This window comes from Paroedura picta, chromosome 7 (assembly GCF_049243985.1).
Source record: "Paroedura picta isolate Pp20150507F chromosome 7, Ppicta_v3.0, whole genome shotgun sequence".
Lineage (NCBI taxonomy): Eukaryota > Metazoa > Chordata > Lepidosauria > Squamata > Gekkonidae > Paroedura > Paroedura picta.
In genome coordinates this window covers 56,103,388-56,112,131 of record NC_135375.1, presented here as the reverse complement: position 1 = coordinate 56,112,131, position 8,744 = coordinate 56,103,388, and the positions used below count along the sequence as shown (strand labels likewise).

At 39.2% G+C, this 8,744-nt stretch overlaps 1 long non-coding RNA gene across 1 annotated transcript; it reads left to right on the top strand.

The window, feature by feature from the left end:
* The first annotated feature begins 361 nt into the window (after positions 1 to 361).
* On the top strand, positions 362 to 8,324 carry LOC143840948 (uncharacterized). The gene is made up of 2 exons (XR_013232486.1): positions 362 to 456; positions 6,020 to 8,324. It is a non-coding gene; the product is annotated as an uncharacterized LOC143840948 (long non-coding RNA).
* The last annotated feature ends 420 nt before the right edge of the window (positions 8,325 to 8,744 follow it).

The following is an 8,744-nucleotide window of genomic DNA, read 5'->3' as shown; positions in this document are numbered from 1 at the left end:
CTATAAGTATGAACTGATTGCTTCCATTTCATGACACTGTATCTAAGGAAGTGTGCATGTGTAACAGCGCATACCTTCAATAAAATATTATTGGTCTTAAAGGTGCCAATGGACCTTTGTTCATTTGTTCATAGTTAGGTGAAACTTTCCTTGCCATAATAAAGCAATAGACAGAACCAATTATCTGGTCTATATCTTCATATAGGATGCTTTAGGATGCTTAGGGCTGAACCTGCATTGAGCAGGGAATTGGACTGGATGGCCTGTGTGGCCCCTTCCAACTCTATGTTTCATCCATTTTACTTGTTTATTTCACAGAGACCAATTATGCATGGGGAAGAAGTTCTGCCTTACTGACTGGCCAGTGGTGGGGTAGAATCCTGATTGTGCATGATGTCAACACCGTCCCAGTGGTGGTTAAGTGCAAGCATGATCCAGGCCTCTGTGTATACCATGGTAACGAAACATGAATGGTAGTGAAGGCTGCTCAGTGACCTGGGCACAAATGTACACCATGTCGGGATGGGACCATGTGTATGCAGAAAAGCTGAGGGGCTGGCAGTTGAGTTTGTTCACCATCTCTCCCCTTGGAGCATCACTTCCGGCCCCTATTGTAGTCACCGTTCTGTGCAGCCATTGCCATCCTTAGGAATGGTGGGATGAGCATTATGATAATAGGGCAAGAGGTCAGAACATTGAAGTGCCAGTTCCTGGCCAGGGGTCCTACCCCTCAGCTTGTGGTCACATCACAAGAACGGCTGGCAGAGGTGAATGGGGACATGCATGGATAGCCAACAGTGACGTCTGAAATACATGTGTATGTCGGAAACCAGCATTGAATAGGAGCGGTCTAGAGAAGGGCCCTAGCAGAAGAGACAGGGAAGGAGGGCAAGGCAGGGGCCCTGGCTGGTTGCCAGATGTTACCCTGACCTCTTCCTCTACAGCCAGAACATAGCCTCTACCTGCAGGTATGTGGCAGAGGATGGACCTGCAGGTACACTTTTGACTCCTGGTCATCACTTGGGGCTTTCCTTCTCCTGGCAACCAGTGGGAATGAGCTGGCTGGAGGGGGAATTGGAACCCCTATGCTACATGATTTACTGCTGGGTTCACTCTGTTATTGGGGTTTGGAATTTCCTCGGCTCATCCATATGGCCTATAACATGAGCAAATGCCATTTTTGTGCTATTCTGTCTTATGCTTACATGGCAATGGAATGTTTCCAGACACGGAACGGCACCATCACGCATGCACAAGGCTGCCAGGGACATCTGCTTGGTCGTTTCCAGCACTGCATGGTGATTGATAGGCCTTGGCTGGGAAAGTCCGCACCACGAACCCTCAGCTTTTGCTCCGCCAGTCACCTCTGCTGCTGGTGCAAATCTGGCCCACACTGTATACTGTGGCCTATGCACTGTGCCATGAGCACACAGGATGTCACACTGTGTGCATACCATCCATGCATAAATGGTCAAAGAGTAGTAATCCCCTCCCCGCCCAAAGTGTTATAATAGCAGTACAGTCCTTTTCAGAGTTACTCCAATATAAACTCACTTGAAATCATTGGGCTTAAGCAAAAGTATCTTGGAACAGAACTTCACTGTTAGACTGGAAGAAAAATCCTTTTTTGTAAGGATATTATTCTGACATTCTGATAACATGTTTGATGGCATCTGGGGTTTTTAAAAAACAGATTTTTATTCAAGCCATTTCCTTGAAGAAAGCGTGTGTTCTTCTTGAAGTGCTAAATTAATATTTATGTTGCTAAAATATCAGAGAAGCCACAGAAAAAAATATTAATATAAAAAGGTTATAATTATCTTTAAAAATGTGGCAGCAATTGAAATGTAAATCTGAGAGCACTGGGAGAAATACTTGTTTGCATTGTGCCTGGGGCACCCTGCCTCACTGCTACAGCTGCAATTGATCATTTCAAATCAAAGGAAGCTGGAGATGTCTCTGGTGGCTCAACCGGGAGGGGGAAAGAGCAGAGAAAGATACTCTGTTTGGCATGGCTGTTATCAAAAAAATGAGCTGGAATGTGCTTCGAATATTTTCTCTGTTGAATTTGCAACCCTTCAAAGCATCGCCATAATAAATAAAGTTTTCAAAACACACAAGATTCCAAAAGGCACATTTAAAATTCCTGAAGCATTTTCGTCTTTCTTGTCATGACTAGACAACAGCAATGTGAGACAAATGTGAACAAAGAGATTTCAGTATAAGGGACATTCCTGATACTCTTAGACCTATGTTTTCACAGAGTCCTTTTTAAATGCTGGAAAACATGTGTGTCAATTATTTTGAGAGGAAACAGGGGACTCAAGAACAATAATGGTAAAAGCCAGAAAATCTGAGTATTAAGACTATTTCTGAATTGTATGGTCTAGATCTAGCCTTGCGCAGATGAGATAAACAGTGATTTTGAATTTGGCACGCCTACATTTGAACTGACAGTAAAAAAAAAAAAGATACAAAACCCTGGCACTGCAGTCAGTGCCTGAGTTCCATTAAATTCTGTTTGGCATACATGAAAAAGATTTAATCACAGATGCCAGTCAGAAAACTAATCCATTAATCTAGCTGTTTCTCCTATAAACACTGTATTTTTTAAAGCCTTCCCCCTTTCTCAATTAATGTAGTCATCCATTTAGATTTCATGTATTTATCATGTAAATGTGCCTTATTTGCAAAAGAAAAGCTGAGGACTCAGCGAAATAAATAGTTATTTCATTAAAATGGATACAAAAAACCCATGATTAGGGTAATTAATTTGCACACTAAAAGCAATCTTCCTAGTTTAGATCATTAATATTGATGGTGTTCGATTTTTGTTCTCTGTAATGTTCCTTGAAATACACTCTGAACCGGCAGGCAGGAATGAAGAAACTGGAACAGAAGCTTCAATAAGCACTTGGCACTTTCCCCTCTGCGACCCAGCAAAATTCATAATAGAAGACTTGGATACCGATATCCTGATGTGAACTGGCTTACTTGAATCATGCTGGATTATGTGGTTTGTCACAAGGGTGACTGATTTATGTATGCTGCTCTTGCTTCCTTTGATTGTATTTCATTTTGTTATTTTTTATTTAAATGGGAAGATAACATTACAGGAGATTATGCTGCAGCACCTCATGCTGGCATACACATCAGTGCCAGATAACGAGGCAGCGCCTGCCAATATACCTATTCATATTAGGTTTTCATCTGCATAATATGCAAATAGCACCGTATACTTCCCCAGATGCCTTTCTAGCACAACTTTTATTCAAGACATGTAATTTGTTCCCTCTCTGTAGAACAGATGTATTCCACCAAAGACCTTGCAGGAAAGGTGTCAACTCACCCCAGCCCACTATCAGTTTATGACTGTTGGCGACCTGCCAAGGGAAATAAAACTCCTGGAATAATTTCTGATGGCATCTGCAGAGCACATATAGAAGCACTCTTGCTGCTGGGAAAAACAAGTCCATATTGTTCTGCAATACTGAATAGTCATCCAGCTAAATCCTTCCAAGCTTCATCCCCTCACTTAAACAAATGCATTCTAGATCACTTTGGATGGCATTCAGTGGAACCCTCGTGCAAATGGAGGAAATTTCCACTTAACCAAGAGATTTCTGCTGTTTGTTTCTCCATCTGCAGGCTCCACCTTATAGCCCATCTTATTCAAGAACAGCTAAGGATGTCATGGGGAGGCTGTAATACGAAGGTTCAAGTGTCACAGGCATGAATTTTGACCAGATAGTGGTTCATAAGAATCAAAAATTACACCAAGGGGTTCAGCCAAATATACTGCCAAATTGCAAGTATGTTTATTTGGAAATTATTCCAAACTTTAAATTTGAATTTAGATTTTTAAAAAGCATTATTTTCACTAAATTCTGTAGCTCTCTACTAAGACTTCTAATCTATTAGATTGACTTTAACATGGAAGCAAAAAAAAAACTAGCCAAAAATTACTCAAGAAAGGATCAAGTAGTTCCTTCTCAGTTCTGATCCATTCATAGTAACTAGGTTGGAACGCCTAATCCCTTCTACCCCAACTCAGTCTCTCCAGTGTTAGAGAGTAGAGAAAATCCAGCAGCTGAGCAAACATTTGGCATACAGAGTCAGTGGAGGAACACTGGCAAACCAACTCTGCTTCTCAGTTGCCTTGAAAGCCCCTTGCTGGAGTCAACTGAGTCTTGAAGGAACAATGGAGTGACCCCATACAAGGAAAAGGCACAGGTGAAAAATGTTAAACTCCCTTCTACAAGGACCATATTCAAGGCACTGTTGTGATGCTAAATATTAATGTTTTAGTGTTGTTGTTAGTTGCAAAGTCATGTCTGACCCATCTCAACCCCATGGACAATGATCCTCCAGGCCTTCCTGTCCTCTACCATTCCCTGGAGTCCATTGAAGCTCACATGTTTTAGTGTATGAGATCTTAATCCAGGATTTCTGTGTCATGTTGAGATTGATCCTCAATAGTAGAAGAAGAAGAGTTGGTTCTTATATGCCGCTTTTCCCTACTCAAAGGAGGGTCAAAGCGGCTTACAGTTGCCTTCCCATTCATCTCCCCACAACAGACACCCTGTGGGGTGGGTGAGGCTGAGAGAGCGCTGATATCACTGCTTGGTCAGAACAGTTTTATCAGTGCCGTGGCGAGCCCAAGGTTACCCCGCTGGCTGCATGTAGGGGAGCGCAGTATCGAACCTGGCATGCCAGATTAGAAGTCTGCACTCCTAACCACTACACCAAACTGGCTCTCTGTATTGACAGAGTTTAAATATGCAAGAGGGTCAAGCACTAGGCTGCTTTAAAGAATAAAATAGTTTCACTGAGAAGAGAAACAAACTTTGTTAGTAAGACACAGAAAGTCCTAACGATTTAACTGACTAACATTCTGGAGGGAAACCTGCAGGAAGTGTACTCAAAGGATCAGGAAGTCTTCAACTAAGCCAATCAGGAAAAAAATATTTGGCAATATCAGGAAGTTCTTAATCTGAATAAGCTAACTAGATATCTGATGCTCCTGTAAAATATTATTCTTATGCTGTTAAATTATTCACACAGATCTTGCATACAACAAATTGTACAATTATAAATGCAATCTAGTTTGTATGAAGTGATCTGAAGAGTAAATGAACTAAAACACAACATCCAGAATGCAAGTACTCCAAGAGGAGAAAAGAATTATGATAAGGTCCTCTCCCAAGAAACAGTGATCTAGACAAAATGTAAGTAAAGTAAATAAGTTTATTGTTGCAGCTTTATGTCATAACAAGCATAACAACCCAAAGTAAAACAATTAAAACAAGTATAGTAACAGACAATAATAAAAATAAATTCAGACTAAAAATATTAAAGCTTAATATAAAAGAAGTTTTTTTTAAGATCAAAAAATAGCATACAGTTGTATAGCAACTGTAGCATACTGTATGTATGCTGCAGCATACTGTATAGCAACTGTAGCATACAGACAAAATGTATGCAGGAGGAGCCCTGTTTTTTATTTTCAAGAAAGAATAACCAAGCATTTCTAAATTCTAAACCATAAGTTCAGTTTTAAAGGCTATGCAGTCATTTCAGTAGGAGGGAAGGCAGCATGGATTAGCCCAATCTCATCAGATCTTGGAGGTTAAGCAGGGTTGATTCTTGGAAGGGGATCTTCCAAGGAAGACTCTGCAGAGGAAGGCAATTTCCACCCATCTATGCCACTCCCTTGCCTTGAAAGACCATTGCTGGGATTGCCATAAATCAACTGCAACTTGTCAGCACTATACACACATACACATTTCAAACCATGTGCATATGTTCTACATATGTACCCAGAATTTCTAAGGAGATGTATAAACTGATGAAATTATTTACCCACAGGATTAAAATAGCGGGTCATAGATGGTATGAAACATTCCAGTGCTTTCTATGTCTGCTGGCATTTATGTCTAAGCTGCATTTCCATTACTTGCAAGTTTGCAATGGCATGTAGGTCAAGTATTAACATTAATCTCCTTTTCTCTTTCTTTAGGCCAGCTCTGAGGCCATAAATAACAGATGTCATTGAGGAGCTGACACCATATCTTTGAGAGTATCAGCAGAATCCTGAGAAAGTGCCTGGGTGGAATTAGGGGCTGCGTGAGGAAGAAAAGACTGAAGATTAATCCCAAAGAGAGCAGACATGATGCTGGTTGATAGCTCTCTGGACCTGTAGAAAGTAGGATTGCATGTTCTTGGTAAGATTCCATTCTCAGTCAAAAAGCAGGTTTATCGTAAAAGGATGCTCTTAGACCCATCTTTACCTGTTTATGAGAATGGTAGCTAGGCACATCTGATAAACTGCCTGTGACATTTCAGTGACAAGGATATAGCCAGGATTATTCATAGCCTGGAAACTTAGCTTTATCACTATATTGCAAAGCAGTCTGTGCATAATTTTCTTTAGGATAGTTCAGAAAACTTATCTACTGCAGAATTCTGAAAGCTGTTGAGATACTGTAAAGCAATGGAATTTTTTTTTTTTAGGAGGGGAGGGATACATGGAGAATAATCTGTTCTTATATGAGGTATGTGTTTCTTGGGTGCTTAATAGTTTTCATTTCCAATTACTAGTGCCCAATACCACTCCTACATTCTCAACAATCTTAGTCCAGGATAGTTTAAGGTAAGAATCTCCCACCCTTTTGAGCCTGTGGGCATCTTTGAAATTCTGACACAGTGTGGTGGGCATAGCCACAACATGACTGCTGCAGAAGGCAGGAATCAGCCACAAAGATTTTTGTGCTGTGGTGACAGCTGTTGCCAAAACAATGCTTTAAAAAAACTGCATAACCAATCAACTTGCCAATGGCCAATCAGAAGCACTGCTGGTCAAAAGCCCCATTTGGACCGACCCACCCAGGGAAATTGTTGGTAGACACCAAGGTGCCATGGGCTTATGAGAGACCCTGGTTTAATGTGTGCCTGTATAGCAAAATAATTAGTAATTTTTGTCTAAATACCTTTGTAGCCCTGTAGGGCGAAAGCAATTTGAAATAGTGATTTGCAGTGAGAAAATGACAGCTAGGCAGACTGATATGTGTCTCATTTCTTCACCAGTTTTTCATTCCAAATGACCTCTTCCCAAACCACTTTTCAATTTTAAAAGTGGCATAAAACAATTTAGGTACAATCCAGAGAAACATGTTCATCCTATTGTACTGAAATATTTAGAACAGATCTAAAGAATTCTCTTCCATGAAATGGCAGCCATTTAGTTTTAAGATTTATAGGTTCCTTTTTCAACCAAAAAGTATCCACGGCTGTACCTTGGCTGGGACCTTTGATCTACCTTTGCTATAGAGCAAGAGGAACAGAAGATTTACAGCAATTGCCATGCACAGATTTTATTTCTTCTAACAACACATTACTTAGTCATTTACTTTTAAATATACAAGAAAACAATTCAGCTTTAACTAATAGAGGCTTAGCAAACATATCTTTTTCAACTACATAGTTTGCCATAGCAAAGTAATTGACTTTCCTTGACTATATTTACAGTGGCACTGCTTAGAAGGATAATACTACAAAGAAAGAAAACACTACATAGGCAATGGTCTCCCAAAGGGATTCTTACATTCAAATCCAGAAATTCTCAAAAGTGATGTAATTTTCTAGTGAAAATTATTTGTGTATACATTTTAAGGGACACGTTTTGCAGATGTGAGTATTATTCTTGTTGTTTTTCTACTGCTCCCACATTTCTCTCTGCACTACATTCTACAAGTCCTTAATGGGAATTAATGCAGAATGTTTCTAAAATCAATTCTGGAATTGCATCATTTAGAGTTTGCTGTGACAGTTCTTGTTCATTCAATTCTTTCCCTCCTTCACTCGACATTACCAAGAGACACATGGCCATAGTAAAATATACACAAAGCACAATTGCTCAATTGTACTCATGTAGTTCTATGCATTTGTAATATAGCACACAAAAAGAATGCTGTACAAACAAATCAAGATTGCCATTTGTTGGCTTTTTATTCATACAAATAAGTATCACTAAGCAACAGAAGAGTGGGAATTAACATGTGATTCAGCTCCACTTCAGAAAGTTCAAAACATTTGGAACTTCAAATTTTGGAGAGAAATTAGGATATAAAGAAGTTTGACTGCCTATGGCAGAATTTCTAGAGCTGAGGAAACAATGATGTAAAGGCTGTACAATTTGTTATCACTCCCTAAAGGACACTTTGCACCAGAATTTTCCCATAAATAGAACATGTGTTCCAGGTAACAGTACATCTGTCATTTTACAACATAAAACTATAAAAACTGAATAAAACTAAATAAATTAATTTAATTGTGTGTCTTTTATTCAGAACATATGCTCTATTGGTATCCACTAGAATAATCAGGAGTAGAATAGAAAACATGATGTCATTATGAACTCACTTCCTACTTCACTACCTGTATCTGAGCCTTGGATGTAGAAACATTACCAGCTGCAATTAAACGCATATTTTGGAAAAGATGCTCACTTTATGAAAAACAGTAAAAATGTTTTCTTTTTCATTGCTAACAAGATCAATTAAAGCTGCCAAGATGCCACTAACTCAATAAACCAGAAAACAAGAAAAATATTCAAGAATGGAAAAAATATTTTGTACATGAGAAACTACTTTAATATATTTCACATATGCTGTTCTTTAAGAAACATTTTAAAGCTTTTAACATCTTGTGGGCAAACATAAAGAACCAAAGTTAAAAAAAATCAG